The 24,530-nt window shown below is 39.8% G+C and overlaps 1 protein-coding gene and 1 pseudogene across 2 annotated transcripts in view; both read right to left on the minus strand.

Annotated features, from left to right (window-relative positions):
- ST6GALNAC5 (ST6 N-acetylgalactosaminide alpha-2,6-sialyltransferase 5) overlaps positions 1–21,776 on the minus strand; it is a 158,274-nt gene extending 136,498 nt beyond the window's left edge. Inside the window, exons 1-2 of the mRNA XM_084872193.1 lie at positions 21,762–21,776; positions 20,669–20,938 (exon numbers count right to left, since the gene is read on the minus strand). The gene's annotated coding sequence lies outside the window, so the exon portion shown is untranslated. The remainder of the gene's footprint in view (positions 1–20,668; positions 20,939–21,761) is intronic.
- The window catches only part of LOC311615726, an 86,448-nt pseudogene extending 64,672 nt beyond the window's left edge, over positions 1–21,776 (minus strand). The window contains exons 1-2 of the transcript in view: positions 21,762–21,776; positions 20,669–20,938 (exon numbers count right to left, since the gene is read on the minus strand). The product of the transcript in view is annotated as an uncharacterized misc_RNA (transcript). The remainder of the gene's footprint in view (positions 1–20,668; positions 20,939–21,761) is intronic.
- Positions 21,777–24,530: the final 2,754 nt, after the last annotated feature.

Raw genomic sequence — 24,530 nt, forward strand, 5'->3', positions numbered from 1 at the left:
GCCTGAAAAATTTTACAACCTTTTAACTACTTGCTGAATAGTGTACAAAGCAGACCTATTCTTAGCCTATATAAACCAAAAAAAATTCTCAGCTGCACAGGCATCTTTATAGGACCTTTGGAAATAAAAGACCATGGATCTTTTTTCATGACAATTTATCATCATTGCCCACACCAATCTTAAGCACATGGGGACATAGGATGGCTGCTTTCACTGGTGACTATATAACATAATTGATGGAATAGACTTGAGAGTCCACAAATAAACTTTACATTTATGGTCAATTTATTCTGACAGGGGTGCCAGAACAATTGAATAGGGGAAAGAATAGTCTTTTCAACAAATGGTGCTGGGACTAGTTGGATGAAGTTAGACCTCTACGTAATATCATATGTACAATGAATTCAAATTGGACCACAAATCTAAGAAGTAAAACTTAGAAAAAAACATAGGATAAAACCTTCATGATCTTTGATTAAGCAATGGTTTCTTAAATATGACACCAAAAATACAACTGATGAAAAAATAAACAAGTTATGGAAAACAGTATGGAGTTTCCTCAAAAAATTAAAAATGGAACTCCCATTTGACCTAGTAATCCCACTTCTAGGAATATATCCCAAGAAATCAGAAACACCAATCAGAAAGGATATATGCACCCCTATGTTCATAGCAACACAATTTACAATAGCTAAGATTAATCCACTCATTTGCCTATCAGCAAATGAGTGGATTAAAAAACAGTGGTGCATCTACACAATGGAAAACTATGCTGCTGTAAAAAAGAAACTCTTACCATTCACAACAGCATGGATGGAACTGGAGAGCATTACAATATGCTAAGTGAAATAAGCCAGTCGGAGAAAGATAAATATTACATGATCTCACTCATTTGTGGAATATAATGAACAATATAAACTGATGGACAAAAATAGGTCCAGAGACATTAAACAGACTGTCAAACCTCAGAGGGAAGGCAGGGGAGGGTGGTGAGAAGGGGTAAGAGATCAACCAGAGGACTTGTATGCATGCATATAAGCATAAGCAATGGACACAGACACCAGTAGGATGAGGGCATGTGCTGGGGTGGGAGTGACCAGGGAGAGGTCAATGGGGGGGAAAAAAGACATATGCAATATTTTATTCAATAAATAATAAACATAAAAATAAAAACAAAGTAGACAAGTTAGTATCCTCAAAATAAAAAATTATGCATGATTAAGTTGATGCAAATAAAAATCACAATGAGGTACTCACACCCACTGGGATGGTTATAATTTAAAAAAAGATGATAACACGCATTGGTGAAGATATGGATAAATCTGAGCCCTCATACATGCATCACTGGGGGGGTTGTAAAATGGTGCAGCCTATTTGTAAAAACCATTTGGCAGTACTCAAAAGGTTAAACTCTACATTACCATATGACCAAGCAATTCCACTCTAGGTATAATACCCAGAAAAGTTGAAAACATGTCTTCACACAAAAACTTATTGTTAAATGTTCATTCTTCATTATTTTTTAAAGGGACCCCTTCCCCCCCAAAATTGGAAAAGCCCAAATTTCACTGAATTGATGAATGAATAAATAAAATCTGGCAATATTCAAGTGAATATTATTTGACAAAAAAGAAGTTCTGATACATTAATGAAGCTTTTAAAATTATGCTAGCTCAGCCAGTGTGGCTCAGTGGTTGAGCACTGACCTATGAACCATGATCACAGTTCAATTCCTGGCAGGGCACATGCCCAGGTTGTGGGCTCGATCCTCAGTATGGCGCATGCAGGAAGCAGATAGTTAATAATTCTCTCTCATCATTGATATTTCTGTCTCTCTTCCTCTCCCTTCCTCTCTAAAATCAATAAAATATATATTTAAAAAATGATGCTAAATGAAAGAAGCCAGTTAGAAACAAAAACACTAAATATTGAATGATTTTATTTATATGAAATATTCAGACTAGGTAATCCACAGAATTAGAAAGTATATAGTAGAGGAGAAGAGAATAAGGAGTATGGGGTTTCTTTTAGGAGTGATGAAAATATTCTAAAATTAGATTGTGGTGATGATGGCATAACTCTGTGAAAAAAACACACCAATAAATTATATACTTTAAAAGGGTGAGTTATATGCGAATAAAACACTAAAAAATCCAATTTGATAAAAAACATTTATTTCCCATTTCCCTTACTGTCTGCTTTTTCTAAATATATTAGGAGCTCCAAGTTAGAATTCTCCCAATGCACTTCGCTGACAGTTCAGAAATAAAAAGTGTTACACAAAATTGACAGCGAAGTTGAAAGTAGCTAAGAATGTCAGCCAGGCAAATCAGAAAGTCCATCCACTAGCCTATTCATACTGAGAAAGTAATTTTTATGTCCATTCCAGCCAAATGAGATGAAGAAAAAACTAACAAAATAAGAAGAAAGTTGGGGTAAAACAATAGGGAAGTCTGTTATCTTATTTAAATATGAAGTTAGAAAAGCAATTATGGATCCCATTTCTTGTGGGTTTTTTTGTCTATTGGTAAGATTGTCTTTAAACTTACTTCCTCTGTTGTTCCACTTAAGATTTTCATTCCATTCACAGAACTAGATCTTTTGCTTTTATTTTTTATTCTGTGCTTTAGATGAAATTTCTTGCCATGTTTGATGACCATTTAAATCAATTACTGAAACTATCCTATTCCAACACATGCTGTAAATGGTTATTTAAAGAATATGGTTGGGACACTGTGCTAAAAGAATTACTAAATGAAAATATTTTTTTTTTTGCCTTCTGCAAAAGAAGTCTGCATAACAGAGTTTTATTGTAAAAAATGCATGATGAATTACTATGTTTTTAAAATATATTGGATGACATGAGAATTGAGATTTTTATTTGAAAAGGCTTGATATTATTTGTTATTAACCTCTTTATATAATATTCCACTCTCCTACTCTTGGGTATTTTTAAATATGCTTAAATTTATACATAGGATGTGATCTTGTCTATGTAAAAATAATGTACATAGAAAAAAAAGATTGTAAGAAATCATTCCAATATTTTTACAGTAGTTATACTATCTCTAGTTTATAAAATCCCCAGAGATTTTTATTTTATTCTTCTACTTTTGTATATTTCTAAAATAATCATATATCAGTTAAAAATTTTTAACATTTGCCATTGATACAAGCACCAGCTAAAATGTCCTAAAATGATTGATAGATTGTTTCAAAATCTTTTTTATTAAGTGAATTAACAACAAAGTAAGGAAAGTACACAAAGGTAGAAAATAAAGCCAGAGTGCAAATCTATCATGTTGAGTAGACACTAGAGATAGTGGCTGCTTTAAGAAAAACTGCTGACCCTGTACTCAGAGCCTTGGATTTCAACAGCCAGGTGGAGAGTCAGGGGGAACAGTTGAGCCTGAGCGGGTAAGGGAGACCCTGAAAGGCCAATATCTCCATGGAAAGAGTAAATGATAAAAATAAAATCCATGTAGCACCAGGAAATATGAGAACACTTGTCTACTCTGTCATTGTCTCCGAGTAAAGGAGGTACAAACATCTTCCTTGAGAATTCCTAAGAATCATGTAGATTTGTGGTTTACAGTTACACTACAGCATGTGTGCAGAAGGTCAGGCTTAGAGATGTGGGACCCCCAGAAGCTTGGCAGAAACAAATGCAAGCTCACTTTGGAGGCATGCATTTTCAACAGAGGTCACTAAAGATTTCTGCAGACATAAGCCAGATGAACATGAAGTCAAGATAAACACCCCCCTTAAAAATAATACACATAAATAATATGCATACATAAGCTTCCTTGAATAAATCCACAACAAAAACAAAAAATATTTAAATATCTAATGATGTAAGATACTGGAATTATCAGATAGCAGACATAAAATGTATATATGTAGGAAGACACTAGGAAAAAAATTGAACAATTTGGGGGGGTTATCTAGAAATGACTTGAGGAAAAAAAATACTTGGTGGATGTTGAATTATAGATTTGATGCAGTTGAATAGAGAATTAGCCAAATGAAAAATAAGAAGAACATACCTAGAATACAGCATACTAATACTTAGATGAAAATATAAAATACAATGAAAAGTTAAAGGAGAGACAATGTATTTAAAGAGTATAATGATTTAGGTTACCTAAATGTAATGCCAATCCACTTGATGCCAAGCAACTTAATATCAACATTGAGATGGAGAACACATAGAAATTAGGTTTTCAAAATACTAAGAAAGAAAATAATTGGTAATATTGAATGGTATTTTTTTTAAGAATGTAGACAAAATAAAGCTATTTCAGGTTAATGGAAATTGTGTTTACCACCAACAAAACTTCATCAATAAAACTTCTAAAAATTATTTCTGGAACAATGATAATGAAAATCTAAGTTGTAAGAAGGGATGATGAGCTAAGGAATTGAAAAAGTTTGTAATATGCATGTAAATCTATATAAGCATCAACTATATGAAACAACAATAGTGATAATATATAATTTGTTGGTCTTTGATAAAAATATCTAAAATACTCCATAGAATAGCATGTAAGATTAGTGTTTGGGTTGACCAGGGTTAACATGTTCTAAGGTTCTTGAATTAACTGGAAGGAGGATAAAGATATTAACTTAAGACTTGGATAAGTGTGCATGCTAAAATTTCAAGAATGATATTAAAAGAATAGAAATCAAGAGTATAATTTCGGAGCCAGTATAAGTTAAATATGGAATAGGGTGACAAAATAAAACAAAAACAATCCCCACCCCGCACACACACACACACACACAAAACTCCACCAATCCAGAAGAAGGGGGAAGAGAACAATAACAACAAAAACATGGAATAAAAGACAAATACAAAATGAGGGGGAAAAAGACAAACCTCCAATATTTCAGTAATATAGAGCAAAAAAGCACACTAAATATAAATAACATATATTTAACTCTTAAAAGACAATACTTGCAAGCTTAGATTAAAAAATTCAGCAACATGCTAACCTGGGCCTTATGCTTCAGAGTCTTGCCACTTAAAATGTGGGTGTTGGACCAACAAGATGACTGTTAGAAATGCAGATTCTCAGACTCCAGAACTAAAGATTTAGGATCTGCATTTTCATAAGCTCTTTGGGTGTTTCTAATGCACATTAGTACTTGAGAAGCACTGATTTCATGGCCCAGCATATCACCAGCATTACACAAATTATATTGAAGACCATATGGGCATCTCTGTCCGTCTGTCACAGCATGAGCCGTGACTGTTAACATCCACTGTGTCTAACACATTCAGGCCCCAGATAAAGTGCTTCCCCACAGTTCTTGCCCTCTGCCTCAAAACAAAAGGCCACTGTGTTCAAATGCCATGAAGATTTGTGGGTTGTGCAACTGCTAAGGTAGAGCTGGTCACGGCATCAGAGCATGTATGAGGAGCAGGGGTTAGAATGAGAAGAATGTGAGATTCTGATAAATAAGAACATATAAAAAGGAACTTCAGTTGCGGGGGGGGGACAGCTGAAAAACTACATGGGAAAACTTTGAAGAGATATTCTGTTTACATTTTTGAAAACTGGATTTAATCCAAGTGGGTTGACTCCTGTCAAGCATCTCCCACAAAAGATTGCCAAGCATGATATTATACATCTTTATTTAATAAAGATTTATTTACTGTTTAGACAATAAAATGACCAGGAAAATTATTCTGACCAAATCCATAACTGCAGTGGTCCGATGAAACCTTTGAAAGGTGAAAATAATTCCTAAATGAAGACATAATTATTGATAGCCTGTTAGGATGTATGTAAACTTCATTTGTACTCTTGTGTCAGGCCCAGCAAATATCTGGAGATGGTCTGAACATTACATAAAATGTAAGTACATAGGAAGACTGAAAATTATAGGATAGAAAAAGATATAAAAGTAAAACACTAACCAAAGGAAATCTTAATGACTATTTTAAATTAGCAAAATGGGCCATGGCTGGGTAGGTCAGTTGGTTACAGCATCATCCCGATATGACAAGGTTGTGGGTTCAGATCCTGGTGAGAGCACATAGAGGAATCAATCAATCAATCAATCAATCAATAAGTGGAACAAGAAATTGAAGTTTCTCTCTCTTTATCTACCAATTAAAAATCAGCAAAACTGAAAATAAAACTAACAGTTCTTAAAAAAACACATAACATGCTCACATTCAGGTTTGTGTGTGTGTGTTTTTTTTAAGAAAAGAATGCAATAAAAACATTGGCAGAAATCAATAAAAATTGTAATTGTATCATTACTTATACCAAAGACATAGGATTATGGGGACATTTACCCTCTCTTATTTTTAAAATGGTTACATTATTTTTATATAAATAAATATGATTAGTGCAATTAATGGCATCTATTTTTTTAACTTTTATATGTTTTTTTTATTGAGGTGGTAACAGGTAAAGGGTAGGATGAGGGAGCTAAAGACTTAGGTGCTGCCATGGAGATGGAAAAGGAGTGAAAAAGGAGGGGAAAATGAATAAGAATGCCAGTGTTCACCACAGCAGCATTATTTCCAATTGCCAAAAGATGGAAACAATGTGGGTGTCCAGTGGTATATCCATACAATGGAATATTATTGAGCCATAAAAGGAACAAACTTCTGATACATGCTACAATATGGGTAAACCTTGAAAACATTATTTCAGACATAAAATGACATATTGAATGAGTCCACTTATATGAAATATCAAGATTAGGCCCATACATTCATAGAGACAGAAAGTAGATTAGTGGCTGGAGGGAGGGGGCAATTGGGGAATTATTACTTAACTAGAGGCCCAGTACACGAATTTGTGCACAAGGGGGGTCCTGTCAGCCTGGCCCTAATCAGGGCGGATCGAGGCCTCTTGGAAGGAGATGGTAGGAAGTTGGCTGACTGGCCCACGTGGATCAGGGCCTGATCAGGGCCTCTGATCAGAGCTGGACCAGTTGGTGGAAGGGGTTGAGTGTGATTGGCCGGCGGGCCCTGACCCCAATTGGGGTTGAGGGGCCAATTATGGATGGGGCCAGCCACGGGGAGGGGCTGTGGGTTGTGGGCCAGCTACCCCCAAATTGGGTGGGTGTGGGGTGCTGATTGGGGGCCAGCAGTCGGGAGGAGGGGCTATGGGTTGTTGGCTGGATGGCCCTTCCCCTGATCTGTGTGGGTGGTTGGGGCCAATCTGGGGTGGTAGGGGCCCATTGAGGTATGGCTGACCACAGAGAAGAGCTGCAGAAGGTTGGCTGGCTCCCTATTTGAGTGGGGGGTATGATCAGGGGTGGGGGTTCAGGGTCAGGGGCTGCAGGTTGGATGGCCAGCCCTCCCCCTATTAGGGTGGGGGTGCAATTAGGGGTGGGCTATTGTGGTGAGGCAGGCTGATGGGGGCGCTGCCAGTGGGGGGTAGAAGGGGGAGAGGGTGACATTTAGCCAGCAGGCCCAGCTCTTGATCGGGATGGGAGAGTCTGATCTGGCGCAGGTCGGCAGGGGGGAGGGTTTCTGAGGTTGGCCACATGTCCCACCCCCTGATTAGGCTGGTTTGCTGGACACAGAGGGTGTCATAGCAAACAGGTTGTTAGGTCGATATGGCCTTTATGGTCTCTGCCCTTTTATATATATAGATGGCTATTGAGTCTTTGGAGTAATACAAAAGTTTGGATATAGATAGTGATGATGTTGACAACCCTGTGAATATCAATACATCAGACTGTATTCTTAAAATGGGCAAAATGTCATAATAATAAAAACATTTTGAACAATGGGTGGGAAGATTCGGGAATAAAGAAGGGAGCTCTATGGGGTAAAAGGAGGATATATGTAATACTCTCAAAAATAAATATTTTTTTTTAAAAAAAGGAAGAGAACTCAGGTAGCAAAATAAAGGCCTAATTAGAGAAAGAGCTTGTTGGCACAGACTGCGTGTTTTCAGACTCATTCCTTTACTTGGAAGCCACCGACTGAGATGCATAAAATATATCCCCTGCCAGTTGGCCGTCATGAGAGAGGCAGACCCTGATGTCTGCAATGACAGAATTATTCCACCTGTGGCCTGGAAGAATAATGGGAGTTCTGAGGTTCTGCCAAAATCAAGAAATAGCAGCTAGACAATATTTGAAAAATGTAAGAAATAGAGTTGCCCAGAAACATCATTGAGCACCAAAAGAAAAAAACAGAGCAGAGAAGAGCAGTCCTAGAATTTAATAAGTGGTAGGTTAAAATAAGACAAATGAATTAAAGTGTTTTATAAAACTAGATGAACAAGAAATACATAAAGGATTGCTAATTAAGAAGGTGATAATTACTTGTGCTGTAAAATTTCTTTTTAGCAAAGACAATTATGTCACAGTAAACCTGTACCGTATATGGACAAGGAGTGAGATCTTTACTATATGTAGACAGGGAATTAAGTCACAGAGTGGAACCCCAATAAAGAAAGGCAAATATGAGGCATATGTCTGGAAAGGGACTATTCAGCAACTATGAAGATGGAGATCAGCGTCTCTGATCTGCCCAGGAAGCCCATGAGTTTGCCATGAACAAAGTCCCCAAAATAGTGACTGATGGGTTGGAGGACATTTAGTGAAAAGTGACAAGAAAGATTAAGGGACTATTAGTAATGAATAATCTTGAAAACTTATACATTCTGAAACACATCCTGTAGATGAGCAAACAGGTGTGGAATTAAATGTAGGGATGGGGCATTGCCATAATTAAAAAGTGATAAACAGCCCTAGCTGGTTTGAGTCATTGGATAGAGCATTGGACTCCAGACAAGGGCAGATGCCTGGCTTGCAGGCTCGATCCCCAGTTAGGTGCATGCAGAAGACAGCTGATCAGTGATTATCTGTCATCATTGATGTTTCTATCTCTCTCTCCCTCTCCCTTACTTTCTAAAATAAATAAAAATATATTAAAATAAAATAATAAACAAACAAGTGGTAAACAACAGAGACAGAAAGGTGTTTCTAAGCTAGTGGAAAGATGTACATATTTGGAGAATTATTAAGTGCAGAATTCACCACAATTATCAACACACATTTCCTATTATTCCAACTCTAATTGGAATATATTTTGGTTTTAAGCTATTAAATGAGATAGATCTTTCACTAAGACCTAATAGTATTGCTCATGCCCTTCTTTATACAATGGGCCACGTTTTGTTGGTAAACAAATGTATCCATGGATGCCATAGACCTACATATGTGAATAAAAATGGGAAGGAAGTACATTAAAATTGCATATACACACATCTGAAATGTGTGAAAACATCTGCAAGAAAGTACATTAAATTATCTGCAGTAATCCTGTCTTGATGGTAGGTTTATGAATAATTATTCTTTTTTGCCATTTTGAGAAAATCAGTGTTATGTATTTCCAACTGAATGGGCTTAAGTTTGTTTGCAGAACCAGCACTCTGGCTCTCTGCTCTCTTCTCTCTTTCTCAACCTGCTATGGTGCGGATAATGCAGAGGAAGCTTTTCCCAGATAGAAGGCATTCCATGACCTCAAATATGGTCTACAGGCATAGTTTGCATGAAATACTACTGTGTTTTGGTGTTCACATGTTGGCAGGATATCCTGGAAGATATGTAAACTAAGATTCTGCTCCTTTTTCATACTTCAAACTTCGAAAGAGTGAGACATCATCAGAATGTTGTCTGGGCCCATAAAGAACTGTCATTTATGCCCTAGCCAGGTAGCTGAGGTGGATAGAGCATCATCTTGAAACCAAGATTGCTGGTTCGATTCCCAGTCAGGGCACATACCTAGATAGTAGTTTGATCCCTGGTCAGGGCGCCTACAGGAGGCAACCACTCAATGTTCCTCTCTATAGAAAAAACATTTTAATAAAAACATATCCTCAGGTGAAGATTTAAGAAAATAGTCCTTTACTTGGCAGAACCATCAGCATTGATATTCAAAACTCCCTCTATAACCTGAGCCTTTTGGTTTTAGAGGAGAGCGATGGTGTTCATTCCAGAAAAACAAAAACAAGAGCAGCTGTTGTGAGTCCTCGTCTGAAGAACTTATCTTTGACAAAGTGGTTCCTGTTCTGTTATCAAACAGCCCATCAAGTCAAATTCAAATGTGATATTGTCAATACCTGCGACCCCTGTGTAAACCCTGCACAGCCCATGATAAGCCACCCCCCACGTGCTCTTCTAATACTCAGTCAGCATCGAATGTCTCCATGGCCAGACAGCGAGCCCCTGTGAGAACAGGGAAGGAGCACCTGATGTTATATCTTACGCTGGTCCTTATCCTTGGTCCTGGGTCCAGTGATTTCATCTTAACACTTCACTACCGTAGGGGCATTCCACTGGGAAATCCTGTTCTCAGAGAGAGCTTTTATTTGACTTTTATTATCTGGCTTTTACTTCTGATGGATTAAAAACTTGTGATGGATTAAAAACCCATCACATTTCAAACTGAGCCAAAGCCACTCACCATTGTTAATAAGGAAGGGCAAGGGGCATGGTTCCTCCAGGGATTGTAATGGCTAGAGCATCAAGCCAAAGCTTCGCACGTGGGGCGTTGGTGACAGGAAACACACACAGGTCCCTATCATCCCCTTTCCCTTTTCCAGGATCGGGAATACAAGCAGAATGTTATCATTCCCTGCACTTTGATTGTTCAAAACTTGAAACAAGCAGAATAAAAACGAAACGAGCCAGCTTTATGGTTTGCAATACAGAGTGGAAGCAGATACCACTCCAGGTAATTGGAGACAACTTGGAAATCCCCAACAGCAGCCTGGCAGGTGGGACATTGCCAAGTTACCATAAAACCAGAGTTCATTCAGATATATAACTTTTTGCTCCAAACCAAATGAATGAATTAGGAATCAGACTCCTTTCTTGGGAAATTTTACATTCCTTTACGGCCAATTTCTTTCTGAAGCAAGGGAAATAGAAACTTTCCTTTTCTTAGAAGTTGTTAACAAACTTAATTGATTTTAAAAAAAAAAGATAATTGCTCACTCTCTAACTATGTAGGAAATGAAAGGAGAGGAAAGTACTCTCTACCCCATACTTCCAACAGATCTAGACCTGGTTAGATTTAATACGCAACGACGTTTCCCTTGGCAAGGTTATTCTAGAAGAAAGCCTCCCCCAGGAGAATTGTTACACCATAAAGTTTCTTCCAGCACATTCATTCCACACCCCACTGGCTCTGCTGCAGGTGGTGGGCTCAATTCCTGCCACAGCTAGCATGTAGTGTGGAGTCTCCACAAACAGTATGTGGTACTAAGATGCGCAGGGAGGTTCAAAATTAGACAAAGGTGGAGTGCCATCTGGACTCATCCTCAAACTCTCTTCACTAACTACCGAGAGGCAGTCTTGAGCCACTAACCTTCCGCTGTTTGAGAGCGGCATTCAGACTGTCTGTGCCAACACATTGGGTGGGCAATCACAGAAAATTGAAGGTGGCAGAAACCTTGGGTCCCTTCAACCTCTGGCCACCAGCATCACTTAACGAAGATTACAGCAACAGTCTGGTCACTGGTCCCTCCTCCTATAATCTGAGACTTTTCTGGCCTGTGCCACACAGAAGCCAGGGTGATCCACTGGTCTGCACATCTGATGGAGTCACTCCTGTAATTTCCCCTTAAAAGACTTCCCCAAAGCTTTCAGGATAGCACCCCATCTCCATGGCCTGTAAATATTTCTATCCAAACCTTCCCTGTAATTTTGTGTTTACTTGCCCCTCCTCAGAGATGTAAGTTTTGTGGAGTCAGGCACCACACTTTATTCATTGTTGCATCTTCAGTCCTGAATACAATGGGGACTATATGGTAGAAGCACAATTATTATTTTATAAAATGAGCGAATGAATGAATCTTGTTTAAGCTCTTTTTCTACAGACAAGCTCAGGCCAAAAAGTGGCATGCCTTGCCAAACACTCACAGGTAAAAAATCTGATAAGCACCAGAGCATGCCCTCTGCCTCCCCGGATACCCATCCTGCCCTCAGGAATGGGCATTCCTGTATCTTAGCACCTGGTCAAGCCGCTCAGGAAAGGTCAGCAAACGCTACTCTGTATGGAGAGAGGAGCCAGAAATTAATTGCATGTCACAGAGGGGAAGTCCTCTGCCCCTACTTATCATTCCTGTCATTTCTATCATTAGTAAGTCTATTAGCCAGACTTGTTTAAATCTCTTCCTATTACATATAATTACAACAGGAGTCTGTCCACCTAACATTCAACACAGATTTACTGAGTTTGATGTGTGTAAGTTACAGTTTTAGGTTCTGGACATACAGGGATGTGTAGGTTATGTTCCTGGCCTGAAGAAGTCAGGGAGATAAGCATGCAGATGAATCATCACAATATTGTGTCATTAGAGGCATCATAAGAGGCAGAGACTACTTTAGCACTGAAAAAAGTGTAATAAATTATAATATGTATTTCCTCCACTGTGATTTTCCTGTGGGTAGGAACTAGGTCCTTCCTCTCATTTTCTCTGTGTCTAATGCATAGTATTTACTCTGTCAATATGTGATTGGCTACTTGATACATGGCTATCATAACAGAATGTGGGAACTACTCTGCACAGGGGTTGTATCTGGGAAAGCTTTAGAAAGGAGATGCTTGAGCATCCAAATGAGTGATTAGTTCTTTATCTGGTAGATAAAATGAGAAAGGAAATCCCTTGATGGACGAAAAGCAGGTAAGTGTGAAACTGCAAGCTGTGTTCCCAGGGTGTGTGGAGCCTGGGCTGAGGGGAGCTGTGGGAGGTGCGGTTCAGAAAGTAGGCCAGGCAGACCCTACCGGGGCTTTGAGGGCCTTCCTACGGGGTCTGACCTTGATGCTCCAGGCCACTTTTGACATATGTGTACCCCTTCTATAATTTTCGTAAGGCTGAGTACCCCTCGTACTCATGAGAATGTAGAATTAGGCGCAGCTAAGCACCGTGCAGTGCATATCCCCACCAAACTCCGGTGCAACGTGTACCCCCACCAAACTCTTCCGGTACCCTTGGGGGTACGTGTACCACACTTTGGGAAACACTGCTCTAGGCAATGGGCAGTCAATAGAAGCATGCAAAGAACATGAACATATCTGTAGATTAGTCAGTGGAGAGGTCCCTTAAGTGCAATTAATTTCCAGAATATGTTTTCTCATTAAAAAAAAGTTTTAGCTCTGCATCTCAGTCTGCCTGAGTATCCTGGCAGCTTTCAGGAACACTACAGACCCCTTCTTAGCCATTCAAAGAGAACAAAATAAAAAGTTTCCTTTTCATACTGATTTACAACTTATCAACCTTACTTTTCCTTGTCATACTAGTAGATAAAATGGTTTCTTTTCCCCCGAAGTGGTTCTATTTCGGAGTAAGTATTCCATTTCAGAATTTAGGGCGAGTGGATGATTACTTGTGGAATGGAAGTTCTTCAAACCCTTGGTTAACTGAGTCTCCTTACAATGTTTTCTTCCCCCCTGTGGAGAAGGTAATTCAGCCAAATGAATGGTCTGCTCTTGACATTTTCGGTTGGTTTGGTTTACTTTTTAAAGGCAAAATTCACTCTGCTTTGCAAATTGTTCCATTTATACAGGTACCGTACGTTCTATGCTGTTTTCGAATCCCCATTGCTGAAGTTGGTGGCAGAAGCTCTTTAACTATCCAGAAGCATATTCTCATATTCATTTCAGAATAATACGATGTTCAAATATTTATTTCTTTTCAATAACTGGGTAGGCTTTGGCTTTTCATTTCAATAAATTCATTCAATTAATGTGGAGTCACTGCTTAGGATATATTGGCACCAAACTTCCCTTATGGAAATGATATTCACATCAGAGTCCCACATTTTAGCCTCAGCTCTGCCACTAACCCACAACTTTGGGCAAATCACATGACCACTCAGGAATTCCTTTTGATATTTTTTTAATTTTTCCTTTTAGCTCTAAAATTCTGAGTATCTTTTAAGAGATCTGATAAGTACCAGAATGAAGAAATGAAATAGTTACAGAACTACAGATCATGGCAGGAGAAATAGCTATTTATGATGCGCAGCTATTCATTTTCAGGAACTCCAAAGGCTTATTTTGCAGGACATTTAAAATCTTTATATAAATATACTTATTTATTCAACAAATTTTATCGAAGAGCTACGTTACTAAAGGCTGAGAATACAATGACAAAAAAATAAAGAAAAAAATTCCCAGCCTCCAAGAGTTGATTATCAAGCGGGTAAGGCAAACAATTTTAGATAAGAAATAACAATAAACCAGAATAAGTATTATCATGGGATCCTGGCTCTGAAGATGAACATACAACTCAGCTTTGACCTGGGCTGCAAATCATAAAAAGTTTCCCTGCGGATATGCTGTCTAAAGTGAGAATATACATGCCTGTGACTTTTATTTGGGAACCCATATTGAATGGAGCATGCAATAAAAATACTTATTTGTCTCAGACTCAGAGTTTAAGACTAAAAGAGCTTGTGAAGAAGAATCTGAATACAACTCATAAATATCTCCATCCCAAGTTTTGATCAATCACTTGATCATAAATTTATTGACTCCCAAGTCAAATCTTCTCTTGAATCAAGTTCAGAAGGTATGGGAAATAATATCATTATTTAAAATATAACCATTCCTTGTCTTTCAATCCTTAAGATCTTCACAGCTGCTCAAAGAACATATAATAGGCAAATGATGCATTGATTAATGATGGGTTTTAATTTTTCAAAGTATTTTTCATCTTTAATCTCCTTTTACCCCAGTGTTCGAAGGACAGGAATTCTATTGTGCTGCCACTTGACCTTAGGGTGATAAAAAGTCCTTTCTAAAAAAAATGCCAGGATTTTGGGACAGATCTGATTGCAAATATTCTGTCTTGTAGTCAACACAATTATATTCAAATTCACTATACCACAGTTATGAGATTTGGTTTGAAAATATGGTCACCATATGTTTTAGAATAGATAGTGAAACAGGGTAACTAGGTTAGCTTCCTTCAAGAATCCAGGAAACCCTTTGCTATATCAAAGAAAAGCATACAGTGGTTGTATATATTTTGCATAAAATCAATGCACTTTGAAGTTGCTTTGCTATTGAAGTTGGATTATTCATTGGATGCCATATACTAAATAATATATATACAAGTACATTTGTATGAAAAAGGGTTAATAAGTAATAAAATTTTAGCTTGAAAGTTTTATAACTTCTAAGGTAATAATAGTATTAAACCTATTTTGTAAAAGAGATCACATAAATTGCCTCTTTTTTAGTCTCAGTGTCTTGATTTATTGTTTCCTGGTTTTATATTATTATTCAGAACTGCTTTATTATTCTTTCTTGTTTCTTTGTCTTTTCTTTCCAATTAGATCAAAAGTTCTTTGAGAATAAGGACTGTGTTCTGTCACCAGAATATCCAATTTTGCAACTATTAGGCCTTCAATGAGTATTTACTAAGGACTATGATTAGTAAAAAAACAAAATAAAAACAAAAACAAAAAAACACCAAGAAAAAAATTAGCTATAGAACTACTCATAGTGATGATTAAAAATGTTGCAAATGATGATTTTCAAATTTTTATGTGCACAAGAATGTTAAAGAAAGCCTATAAAAATATAGATTCCTGCTGGTGTGGCTCAGCAGTTGAGTGTCATCTCAGGAACCCAGAGGTAGCAATTAAGGTTGTGGGTTTGATTCCCAGGAGGGGGCATGCAGGAGGCAGCCAATTGATGATACTCTGTCATCATTGATGTTTTTCTCTCTCTCTCCCTCTCCCTTCCTCTATAAAATATATATATGTATATCATCATTCCCCAAAATTCTTATGTTTTAAATAATTTCTTCTTTTTCCTTCCCATTATTATTATAACAAATTTAAGAATGATGAGTCATACCAGGGCCTTGGGACTGCACTGATATTTCTTGTTGAGAAAAAAACTTAACATAAGATGAGGTAGCTCTATCCTTCTTGACACCCTCCTCCCACCCCCACCCCACACATCCTACTTTCTTTCAATAAATACTTATTGTGTGCCCACTAGGTACCAAATGCTGAGCTAGGGCTTGTAGTTAAACTGGTCAACAAGATGTACAATTCATTCGCTCTCACAGTGCTTAGATTATCTTGGAGGGAGGGCAAATCACGGACAAGTAAACTTAAAGATTATTTTAGAAAGTAAGAATTATAAGGAAAATAAAACAGGCTGATATAATAGAGAATGATTGTTAAGGAGGGGGCTCTTTTATGATTGTTGAGGAGGGAGTCACAAAAAGATGACATCTGATCTGAGGGCTGAATGACCAGAAGACATCTTAGTGCAAAAGATCTCAGGCAAGAGATTTACAGAGAAAGGGAACAGTAAGTGCAAAGGTCCTGAGGCAGAATGATTATTCCAGGATCAGCAAGGAGGCCAGAATGCTTCAAAATTGAAAGGGAGCCAAGTCAGACTCATCCACCAGGTATGGCCTGGGCTTTGACATGGAATTATCATGGGATTCTTGCTGTGGGAAGCTGGATAAATACTCCTGGCTCTCATAAAATTAAGGAAGATTAATAAATGTCATATAAACTATTCTCCCATTAACAATAAACACATTATCATAGCTTCTTACCCATGAACAAGTAGTCCACATTGTTTCCTTTGGTTGATGTTTTGTGAAAACAGGGTTTCATTATCAGTAGTTGATTATATTTTGTACTACTTGAGTACTGAAAATGAGCTTGCTTTGGATCTATTTAAAAACCAAATTATTTATAATTCACCAGGTGACTCCAATACCATAAAATAGAGTATAATGAGTAGTATAAACTTTATTTGAGTATTTACATACTTTTCTAAAGGAAGAATACTTATGCCATAATTTCAAAGTAAGTTATGTGGCATGTGCCCCCTTCCCCATTTTTTTTGGTTTTGAATTATTTTCTAACTCTTGCATTGGTTTGTTGTATTTCAAATGGACGTCTACCAATTAATAATTGTAGTACTATTACCTTTCAGCAGTTTGTTTTGCTTGAATAACTGAAAACTTATGGAAGAAAAGAGGCAAAGCAAGAAGCAAGAAGCATGTTACAGGTATGTCTAAAATCCACCCCTGGGAGCTACTACTGAAGCAAGGAGATAGCAGCTTGGCTTCAGACCCCATTGATCACTGCCCTTTTCTAAGCCCTCTCCGAAAAGGGCAGTCCGGGTGACAAATGGGCCTTCTGTGATAAGGGCTCCTGTCCACTAGAAATGGGAATCAGCTCACAGTTTCATTTCACAGAGTCCGCCAGATGGCAAATAACTTTATCTACCCAGACCAGATCTAGACTGGACATAGAATGGTGCTCCGGACGCCCTTCCCCTCTGCTGGGAGACTCGGAGCTTTCCTCTGAGGGTTGCTTGATCGAGGGCACTTGTGTGTCAGTTTGGTTATATATTATGCCGCAGTTCTAAATGCAGAAAGTTCTCCAAATTGGCTTCTTTGATTCCATCTGGCAAATAAGGTTAGAATCAATGACTTTTAAAAATGGGAACCAAGCAAGATACAGATGCAGTAGTTGCAATGACAGACATGTAAGAAGGTGGAAATGAACTGGTGAAACATTTATGGGGAAGGGCTGGGGGAAGAGTATCAGAAATTAAGAGAAAGAATCCAACAGCAACAAAAATGAAATGCCTTCATTATCACAAGAAACTTCAAGTAGCCTTCACATAATCCTACTCGAATTACAATTTCAGCCTGCATCATCAGTAAAAAGAGGGAGTGGGAAATATGACCATGGAAAGCGATATTTTAAGCTGCAACACATATTGCTCATCACTGACTTGACTTGCAGCGTGTCGTTCAACAAAGGCATACAGTGATTTAATCTCAACAGCAATTTAGTCTGCTGCTGCACGACACAAGGCTATCATTGCCGACAGACTGTAATTTGTGGAAGTCAGGTGCTTGGGATTAGGACCACCTGTTGAGTTTAATCTTGGAGTTATGATGTTAATACCATCATAGAACAGAACAGAAACACTACATATTTCATAGACTCTGGGACCTCTGGCCATGGAGATGTGAATGGTTTCCTAAGTGGTATCTGTAACTCTCCCCAGATTCTGTAAATCAGCGGCAAATAAAGAGTCTGCTGGAATTCTGATTCAATATGCAGCAGCATATGGCTTGGTGGTCATCACAGACAGCACATCCTATAATTTTTCTAAGGCCTGATGTGAGGGTGAAAACAAAAAGAGCAATCAGAGTATCATCTGGTAAATGTAACAAAAATAGAAAAGCTGTCATTGCCTACCCTCCCCAGTGATAATTTAAAAAAGAAAAGAGAATTCCTAGCAATATTCTAACAAGTCTCTGCCTAAGCAAGATTCTAGGAAGATCCCAAGGAAACATGATTAGACAGCACCTTTTGGAGAGAGGACACATATTTTACACATGCACATTCAGACAGCCATCAGACATGGAACTTGGCCTAATTTCTGGCCAGCTAACTAGTAGCAGTAAAGAGGGTCAATGATTGCATTGGGAGCAGAAGTTTACATGGAGCTCCGTGGGACCATTCGGAGAATGCTTAGAAAGAGGGCATAGATTTTAAGGTTTTCCTTTGTTCCTTTGCTTGGGTGGGGTAAACCCTGCTGAACCCTTTGCCTATGGAATTTTGTGACATACTGGTTTTCTATGAAAGAATTTCATTACTATAAATTATCTGCAAAGATTTTTCCTGGCCACGTTTATAATTCTCTGCTAACAATTTCAAGGACATTCACACATATTTATCATGCCCACAACACTTCACAATTTATAAAGCCCTTTTATTACAGATTATCTCACTTTCTCATATAGAGTGTCAACATTCCTTCCAGAAAAAAAGCTGTCCTTCATTTTAATGAACTAAAGCTCCAATACATTGGAAATGGGATACGACCTATTTGTGCGAATAAACACTGTTTAGGAAACATGAGGGCATTATATTTTGACTTAGGCTCTCAATGTTCTTAGCTGGTGTCCAGCAGAAAAGCACAAGGAGGGAAGTATTAGGAATATTTTCTCACAGGCCCATCAAAGCTCTCAGCAAATGTACCTTCTGACACCCTATTAATCGAAACTCTGCCAGTGCTAAAACCATTTCCAGTAAACAATAGCTATGGAAACCCACTTAGTTCAATATATTCATCATTTCCAGGTACACATCCACCCACAGCCAGAGGCCGATCTCTAAACTTTCCTGGAACTCCAGCCCTTATCAGTTGCTCCCACATGCAGATACAAAGTATGTAATCAATCAGCAACTTAGAAAATTGCAGCTGGGATTGCAAAACTGATGACCCTCTCTACTTTTGATTTTGAGTCTACCACCAGGCCCCTCCCCCTAATCACTTTGTAATGAAATCTCTTCCTCTTTTCTGCTTCTCTGAATTCTTCCCAGTGCAAGTCCCATGTTTTCAAAGAAACTTTCATTGATCCTTCCAGAGGGCAGTAACCTATCTTTCTCATCTTTGTACCCAACAGTATTAACAGTTTACATCTTGCATTTCCTATACATGTATATTTATCAGTCTATCTATCTATCTATCTATCTATCATCTATCTATGTATCTAACTACACTTCATAGTAACTCCCCACCCTTACCCACACCCCCACATAGTCAAAGACCCCTAAAGGCTGAGTCCTGTCTTAAATATTTTTGTACCTTCCAAAAACCCTTAGCATCATTCATTGCACAAATGAATGGAAATGTTCTGATTGTTTCTTTTAAAAAGTTTGGCTTTTTCATGCAGGGTAAGAGCAATCTTTCCACACAAAAGCCGTACATGCTAGCTATCACTTTGGTCCACAACCATAAAATCTAGATATATTACTGGCAGATTAGTTAGGTGGTTTCAAGAAATCCTCTAGCTCTCCAGAGCAGACACAGAGTGGAATTGTATTTTAATCAAAACATATTAGCGGCTTCAAATAAAGCGGAATGCATTTAAACTGTCTTTTCAGAATCAGAAAAGTTGATTAGGATGCTCCCAAAGGCTTCACACACTGAAACCAGACACTCATTATTCCAGGAAGAAGAGGCTCAATTTAAAAAATTTATCTTATTAATTATTAGCCAAGCCAGGCAGCGGCTTCCCAGGAAGTCAGAGGGAAACAGGTCCTCAACGATGAGTTTCAAGCCAAGGGAAGCTGAGTTGGTGCCTCTAGCCTTGCGCGCCTGTCTGGGCACGCTCTCAGGGGGCGGTGGCAATTCTGCCCAGAGCTACTGGAGCAGAGATCAGAGGGGAGTCTTTGAGCCTGAGCAGCGGTCTCACCTCCAGGTTCACGGTAATAGGAAAGCCAGGGCTGCTACTAGGGCCATCCCGGGTCAGTTCCCACAAAGGCGAGACTTGGTGGCCAAACTCTATCTAGGCTTCCGGAAGCCAACACACACTGGCCTCTGTAATTCTGGGGATCAGAGGGTTCAAATTCCAGGGCCCGTTCCTGTTAGGACATCGGGCTTTGGGGTGCACTCATCCCGTCCCCATTCCCTAGAAAACTTTGCATCCTTTTCCAAACAGGAATTCTTATCAAGTAGGAACCATCCCACGCACCCCAGCGGGGCCACTCCCCCCTCCCGGCCTCTGAAAGGCACCTAACTCACGGCGCCTCCCAGCCCCTGGAAAGAGGGAAGGTTTAGGGGTGTGGGATTCCCCCAGCCGGGCGGCGTGCGAGTGGGCGAGCGAGCTGTCACCTTGTGGTCCACCACGCCAAGGTATCCGTCCAGCGGTCGCGGTGCTGCGGGGGGCCCGGGGCGCGACGGGGCGCTGATCTCCGCCAAGGGCTGCGCGCTGCCGGTGGCCGCTGCTGCCTGATGCGCCTGCTGCTGCTGCTGCTGCTGCTGCTGCTGCTGCTGCTGCTGCTGCTGCTAGGGCCGGTCCTTCTGGCCGCCGAGGCTGCTGTACACGAGCAACAAGCTGGTGCACATGGTGGTGAGCGCTAAACACACTGCCAGACCATGGCGCTGCGGGCGGGCGGAGAGAGCAGAGAGCGGCTGAGAGCCCACCCGGGAGGAGCGCACCCAGACCCGGCCGGGGGAGAGCCCCGAGCGGGAGCTGGCCAGGGTGCTGGAGCGGCCGCGCGCAGCCCCTCCGGGTCAGAGGCGGCACACGGTTCCGTGGGTATCACAGGGGATGCTCCCGCCGATGCGATGCTGCTCTCGCTCGGCCCACGCCACCTCCCCGATCTCTCGGCAGAGGGCAGGTGGAGCGCGGCGCCTGGCTGCTGGAGGGAGAGCGCGCCCGCCGGCGGAGGAGAGGGCAGGGGGGGGCGGGGGTCTCTCGCACTTTGGGGAAGGGACTCTCTCTCTCTTGCCACCTCGCCCGCTGGAATCTCTAGCCTTTGCATCCTCTCCTTTCTGGACCCCAGAGGCTTTACCTCGGCGATTCGTGCAAGTTTGAAATCATTCAAGGAAACCCAGAAAGTCTGCAAAGGTCTCCCCTCCCTTCTCTTAGTTTTTGTTTTTTTTTTTGCCAGGAGGTTGCTTTTGGTATCCCTCCACCCCCTGAGCAAATGCGCCCACCACTCCAGCTCTCTGCTGGCCCCTCAGACTTCCTGCCGAGATCCAGGAGCTTAGGCAAGCTGAGTTCCTCCCGGCTCTGGGATTCCTACCCAGGCAGAACCCGGGAGCCGTGCGGGGACGCGGAGCAGGTGGAAAGTTATCCCTTTGTAACAGGCGACCTCGCGGGGGCTGGGTTAGGCGCCCCTGGAGCTCTCCCACGCACCCTGGGAACGCTGCTCCCGGGGGGTCCCCGCTCCGCTCTGAAGAGTTGTAACAAATGACTCACCATCAGGGTCTTCATTTTGGGCACCTCTTTTGTGCGGAATCCTCAGGCACACGCGTCCGGAGCCACTTTTTCTGGAAGGGTTTCCATGATGGGTGATGGGGGCGCGGGCAAGCTCTGGTTTTAGCCCGGCGGCCGGCGGCGGCTGAGTGGGCAGGGGAGCCCCGGGACCCAGGGAGCGCCGCCGCTGTCGAGATTAGAGACAGAATTAAAACTGAGCCGGACCCTCGTAGTCTCTCCGTGATCTACACAACTGCCGCCTGCCGCCGCCTGCTGGGTCCTAAAGACCACTGCATCCTTCCCCCCACCTAACCGCCCCCAAATATTCTTTTCAGCCTAATGGAATTTCTGGGGCGAGGGAGTTAACTGTGTCAGTACCACCACCCGTTGGTCTGAGAGCTTATTTATCTTTTATGAAATTATTAAAAAAAAAAAAAAAGAACCCAACTGCATTCTGAACGTGATTCCCATTTGAAAATTTGCAAACTAAATGTACTGTTTTTTTTTTGTTTTTTTTTGTTTTAAAAAACAAGTCAACTTCCCAAATGTCAATAGTCCTATTTATAGCGTTTGCATTTTATGTTGATTGTATGGGGAAATCTATCACAAAATAATTTTTTCCAAAAAGTTATTTATTATTTCAGATTTTTATTGTAAGCTTTCTCATATTCTCTTCACCCTTAATTTTACTTTTCTAATCCAGTTATTTTCATACAATCTTTTAATTACAATTTTAATCTAAGGTATTTCATTCATTATTTGTTTTAAATATTACAAATTTCATTGGTATCAGACTTTTGAAGTTCTTAGTGATTTGAAAGTGTAAAGCCACTCAACCCATCATATCCACATGGTTAACTGAACCTGTGGAATCTCCCTAATTTTAATGAAAGATTTCTGGCTCCTGGAGATAGAACTGCATACTGCTTTTTTTATAAGCCTCCTAAGGCCTTTGGTGCTCTGCTCGTGTTAGTCTATTGCACTGATAGTACATAACTTCACACTCAAATCTTCAATTAAAAAAATTCAAAACTTATTATTTTTTTTTGTTGTTGGGAATTTCACACCAATATCCTATTTAAAGGGTCTTCCCCCTCGTGTCGAATTTCAAATGACATTTGTTAAATGTCTAATTTAGCTAAAAACATATTTCTTGTGAAATTGCTCAGTGAGAATAGTTGTATTAATATATTACTTAACACATCACCTGTAGCAGTGTAATGTTAAAGATTACATTAAGATGGAAATGATCAGCAGGCCAACTGAACCATAGGCATAATAAGAGCTTTCTCAAGGCCAAAAAAGGCATTACAATCCTTTTTTTAATCTTCACTAATCCATGGCTGGACTGATGATACAACAGGAACTATTTTTAACTTAGGAGGCATCCTTCCATACTTAGTATTAGGGACCTTAAAATTATTGATGCAACAATGACTATCAATGCAATGTGTTTGGGGAAAGAAACATCCAGGATTTAGCCTTGCAAGGAAAAACAAAAAATTCAAAACACCATCCAACTTTGGCAGCCTTGAAGCTATTTATTCAATTTGTGCTTTAGGCATGAATAGCACCAGTTGTTAAGGCAGGAAAAGCAGCAGCCAGAGGAAAATCTTATCAGGTCCTGGCAATTCTTTATTGTATGGTTGCACTTGACACTCAAATTAGTGAATCAAAGGACCAACTTGATGAATCATTGCAGGCAGGCTATCTGTGTTTCTCCACAGCTCCTTTTGAGAGGCTACTGGACTCAGCTACAGCATTTCTTCAGAATTATTCCCCTTCCATCTAGCAAGTTGCTCAGTGACCGATAAAACACTTCTAATATATTTTGCCATGCCAAACAGAGCCATCATACTTATGATTTAAGCTCATGGCAGCACATTGGACATCTGTTACACAGTATGTCTGACCAAATTCATTAAGCTTATGCTTCTTTTTTCCCCTCCTGGGATAGCAGTTAGCTAGTTGTTAAATTTACTTATGAAATGATCAGGGTAAATTTAAAAATGTAATTCTGAACTTGATTTAAATAATTTCAAGGCCTCGGGCCTTCAAATATTTGATTAGATGGATCCAGTGATTTTTAGGCACTTTAGCCAGAGAGCCAAATGGACTTGGGAGGATGGGAAAAGGGAAGATAAAACCAGTAACAAAAAATAAAATTCTTGTGCTGTTTCAATTTAGTGATCTTTAATGCTTGCCTGCTATCTAGTGGTTCTACATTTTTGGAATATAGAGATAAATAGACACAGATCCTCTCTCTCTCTCTCTCTCTCTCTCTCTCTCTCTCTCTCTCTCTCTCTGTGTGTGTGTGTGTGTGTGTGTAAGTGTCTGACTCAAGTCCACAGGTAGGCAATGAAAGGCAAAGTACTAGAGATTGACATATATTTATGAAGTGCCTACCATGTTGAGCACCTACTCTGGTGAGCACCTACTATGTGGCAGGTAGTTCGGATACCTAGGTGAGTAGATCACATACCAGCTTGCAGGAACTGACCATCTATTCCCAGATCAGTGTTATAAACCTTTATGTTATAAAGAACTAGGAAACAATCAAAACACATGCTTTATTTTTCAAGTCTGAGTGCTTGCTTATTTAAGATCTGAGGGATTTGGTACTTTAAGGGTATCCACCTAATTTTTGTGTAACTTTATGCACACATTTAAGTTAATAATTTGAATAGCCAGAAAGAACAAATAGTGGCATTGTTTACAGACACTTGATTGACTTGGAGGCAAGTAGGCAAGTCAATAAAGCTTTTATAGTTC

Source organism: Pipistrellus hanaki, assembly GCF_964339955.1.
Source record: "Pipistrellus hanaki genome assembly, chromosome: 2".
Classification (NCBI taxonomy): domain Eukaryota; kingdom Metazoa; phylum Chordata; class Mammalia; order Chiroptera; family Vespertilionidae; genus Pipistrellus; species Pipistrellus hanaki.